Source organism: Oncorhynchus nerka, linkage group LG15 (assembly GCF_034236695.1).
Source record: "Oncorhynchus nerka isolate Pitt River linkage group LG15, Oner_Uvic_2.0, whole genome shotgun sequence".
NCBI lineage: Eukaryota > Metazoa > Chordata > Actinopteri > Salmoniformes > Salmonidae > Oncorhynchus > Oncorhynchus nerka.
Genome location: NC_088410.1, coordinates 25,795,856 through 25,800,423, shown reverse-complemented (window position 1 = coordinate 25,800,423; position 4,568 = coordinate 25,795,856). Strand labels below are relative to the sequence as shown.

Here is a 4,568-nt window from a genome sequence, read left to right as displayed (position 1 = left end):
GTGATGGGGTTCAGGTGGAGCTAGTCTCCCAGGTAGTGGAGGAGATGCCCGGTACGAGTGATGGGGTGCAAGTGGGGAGTGTTCAGAGGGATGTAGCTGAGGGGAATCAGTGGTCTGTGGCCTCAGTTGAGGAAGATCAGGAGAAGGATATGGACATCTCTGTTGATATGATAGCAGCTGGTGACGACTCAATTTAGAGGATGTAAATGGGTTCCTGGATCAGACTTTAATGATAAGTTTGTGAGGTCAGTTGTGGTGTTACAGGTGACAGTGTGGTTAGACCAGCTGAGTGAGAAGAAACGGTTCCGCTTGAGGAAATGTGTTACTGCTGTCACGGCAGAAAAAGGTAGTGGGAAACGTGGTCAGGTTCAGAGAACATTAAAACAATGATGATGATCATGCCTCATGGGGTGTTTTTCTCTCATTTCTCTGTGGTTTCTTCTGTTTTTTCCTTTCACTTTTCTATTCGGCAATCAATTACAAGGATCCTCAATCAACGTAGACAAACTGAGCGTGATATATAATCGTACAGTACACAGCAAACTCACTTGGATTACATTGGCTTTGAAGCCTTGCATTTAGTTTTCAAAGTGGGTGACAGAAGCAAAACGGCCACATTTTTACCGAGATGTGCTCGGCATGAAGATTTTGCGTCACAATATTTGCGTTTCAAAGAGTTTAAAGAAGGCAACTTGTAAGGGCCGTTATGATGGAAAATGGTCGGCTTCAGGCCAGAGGATGATGACTTTATGGCTGAACTGATCTACAATTATGGAGTGGGAGGATATCGCCTAGGCAATGACTTCCTCGGTTTGACTCTGCAGTCTAGCCAGGCTGTCAGCAATGCTAAGTGGCTTGGTTGGCCCCTCACTGAGGTTGGAAAGGGCCTCTGGCTGAGGCCCCAGGAGGTTATCGCTTCTACCTTCTACCTAGGTTCATGCTCTACAACATCCGCAGAGTACGACCCTGCCTCACACAGGAAGCAGCGCAGGTCCTAATCCAGGCACTTGTCATCTCCCGTCTGGATTACTGCAACTCGCTGTTGGCTGGGCTCCCTGCCTGTGCCATTAAACCCCTACAACTCATCCAGAACGCCGCAGCCCGTCTGGTGTTCAACCTTCCCAAGTTCTCTCACGTCACCCCGCTCCTCCGCTCTCTCCACTGGCTTCCAGTTGAAGCTCGCATCCGCTACAAGACCATGGTGCTTGCCTACGGAGCTGTGAGGGGAACGGCACCTCAGTACCTCCAGGCTCTGATCAGGCCCTACACCCAAACAAGGGCACTGCGTTCATCCACCTCTGGCCTGCTCGCCTCCCTACCACTGAGGAAGTACAGTTCCCGCGCAGCCCAGTCAAAACTGTTCGCTGCTCTGGCCCCCCAATGGTGGAACAAACTCCCTCACGACGCCAGGACAGCGGAGTCAATCACCACCTTCCGGAGACACCTGAAACCCCACCTCTTTCAGGAATACCTAGGATAGGATAAAGTAATCCTTCTCACCACCCCCCTTAAAAGATTTAGATGCACTATTGTAAAGTGGCTGTTCCACTGGATGTCTTAAGGTGAACGCACCAATTTGTAAGTCGCTCTGGATAAGAGCGTCTGCTAAATGACTTAAATGTAAATGTACCTGGTGGACAAAGAACAGCCTCCCAATGATCCTGTACAGAAGGTGTGTCTAGCAGGGTCTGACCTGCAGAAATCAATACGCTGCTCCTCCCTTCTGGGGATGAAGGTGAAAGAGAGAAATGAGGAGAAGAAGACTGTGCTGATGGGATGCACAGACACTCCGTGTAAACTAGAGATTCACAACATTGTTGGGACTGTAGATCATGGGACAGCCTTCGAGTGGATAGCATTCCAGTGTCCATGTGAGCAGTTGGCAGATCTTGAACCCTTGATGACAAAAATCTGTACTCTCTTGGTTAGCCTGGAAACCCCTGGGAAGGCTATAGTAGAAGTGGTCATTTGGGCTAACTCTCTCTCTCTCTCTCTCTCTCTCTCTCTCTCTCTCTCTCTCTCTCTCTCTCTCTCTCACTCACTCACTCACTCACTCACTCACTCACTCTCACTCACTATCTCTGCTTTATGGGTAAATATGGGTTGTATTTACAATGGTGTTTGTTCTTCACTGGTTGCCCTTTTCTTGTGGCAACAGGTCACACATCTTGCTGCTGTTTTGGCACACTGGTATTTCACCCAAAAGATATGGTAGTTTATCAAAATCGGGTTTGTTTTTCGAATTCTTTGTGGAACTGTGTGATCTGAGGGAAATATGTGTCTCTAATATGGTCATACATTTGGCAGGAGGTTAGGAAATGCAGCTCAGTTTCCACCTAATTTTGTTGGCAGTGTGCACATAGCCTGTCTTCTCTTGAGAGCCAGGTCTGCCTACTGTGACCTTTCTCAATAGCAAGGCTATGCTCACTGAGTCTCTACATAGGCAAAGCTTTCCTTAAGTTTGGATCAGTCACAGTGGTCAGGTATTTTGCCACTGTGTACTCTCTGTTCAAGGCCAAATAACATTCTTGTTTGCTCAGGTTTTCTGTTAATTCTTTCCCAATGTGTCAAGTAATTATCTTTTTGTTTTCTCATGATTTGGTTGGGTCTAATTGTGTTGCTGTCCTGGGGCTCTGTGGGGTCTATTTGTGAACAGAGCCACACGACCAGCTTGCTTAGGGGACTCTTCTCCAGGTTCATCTCTCTGTAGGTGATGGCATTGTTATGGAAGGTTTGGGAATCGATTCCTTTTAGGTGGTTGTAGAATTTAACGTTTTTTTTCTATATTTTGATATTTAGTGGATATCGGCCTAATTCTACTCTGCAGGCCTTATTTGGTGTTTTACGTTATACACTGAGGATATTTTTGCAGAATTCTGTATGCAGAGTCTCAATTTGGTGTTTGTCCCATTTTGTGAATTCTTGGTTGGTGAGCGGACCCCAGACCTCACAACCATAAAGGGCAATGGGTTCTATAACTGATTCAAGTATTTTTTAGCCAGATCCTAATTGGTATGTCACATTTTATGTTCCTTTTGATGGCATAGTAGGCCCTTCTTGCCTTGTCTCTCAGGTCGTTCACAGCTTTGTGGAGGTTACATGCGCTGATGTTTAGGTCAAGGTATGTGTGCTCTAGGACAACGGTGTCTAGATGGAATTTGTATTTGTGGTCCTGGCGACTGGACAATTTTTGGAACACCATTATTTTTGTCTTACTTAGATTTACTGTCAGGGCTCAGGTCTGGCAGAATCTGTGCAGAAGATGTAGGTGCTGCTGTAGACCCTCATTGGTTGGGGACAGAAGCACCAGATCATCAGCAATAGACCCTTTGACCTCAGATTCTAGTAGGGTGAGGCAGGGTGCTGCAGACTGTTCTAGTGCCCTCGCCAATTCGTTGATATATATGTTGAAGAGGGTGGGGCTTAAGCTGCATCCATGTGTCACCCCACTGCCATGTGGGAAGAAATGTGTGTTTTTGCCCATTTTAACCGCACACTTGTTGTTTGTGTACATGGAATTTATAATGTCGTATGTCTATCTATCTCTCTATCTATCTCTCTATCTATCTATCTCTCTCTGCTTCTCTTTCTCTCCCACAGTCTATCTCTCTTACACACACTGTCCTTTAATTCAATTTGATTCAAAGGGCTTTACAGGCATAGGAAACATATGTTTACATTACCATAGCAAGTGAAATGGATAATGAACAAAAGGAAAATAAACCATCAGAAATTAACAGTGAAACATTACCCTCACAAAAGTTTTGAAATAATATAGACATTTCAAATGACATTATTGGCTATGTGCGGTGTTGTAACAATGTGCAAATAGTTGAAGCACGAAAGGGAAAATCAATAAACCGATATAAATAGGTTGGATTTACAGTGGTGTTTGTGCTCTACTGGTTGCCCTTTACTTGTGGCAACAGGTCACAAATCTTGCTGCTGTGCTTGCACACCTAATAGATATGGGAGTTTATCAAAATTGGATTTGTTTTCAAATTCTTTCTGGGTCTGTGTAATCTGAGGGCAATATCTGTCTCTGATATGGTCATACATTTGGCAGGAGGTCAGGGAGTGCAGCTCAGATTCCATCTAATTTGTGCACATAGTCTGTCTTTTCTTGAGAGCCAGCGGTCTCTATCAGCGGCCTCTATCGATAAGAGGCTATGCTCACTGAGTCTACAACTGAGTCTACAACGACACAGGATGAGACCCAGATGCAGACACAGGATGTGACCCAGATGCAGACACAGGATGAGACCTAGATGCAGACACAGGATGAGACCCAGATGCAGACACCGGATGAGACCCAGATGCAGACACCGGATGAGACCCAGATGCAGACACCGGATGAGACCCAGATGCAGACACCGGATGAGACCCAGATGCAGACACCGGATGAGACCCAGATGCAGACACCGGATGAGACCCAGATGCAGACACCGGATGAGACCCAGATGCAGACACCGGATGAGACCCAGATGCAGACACCGGATGAGACCCAGATACAGACACCGGATGTGACCCAGATGCAGACACCGGATGAGACCCAGATGCAGACACCG

At 46.3% G+C, this 4,568-nt stretch overlaps 1 pseudogene; it reads left to right on the top strand.

The window, feature by feature from the left end:
- Positions 1-716: 716 nt before the first annotated feature.
- On the top strand, positions 717-4,268 carry LOC135559813 (glyoxalase domain-containing protein 4-like; annotated as a pseudogene).
- Positions 4,269-4,568: the final 300 nt, after the last annotated feature.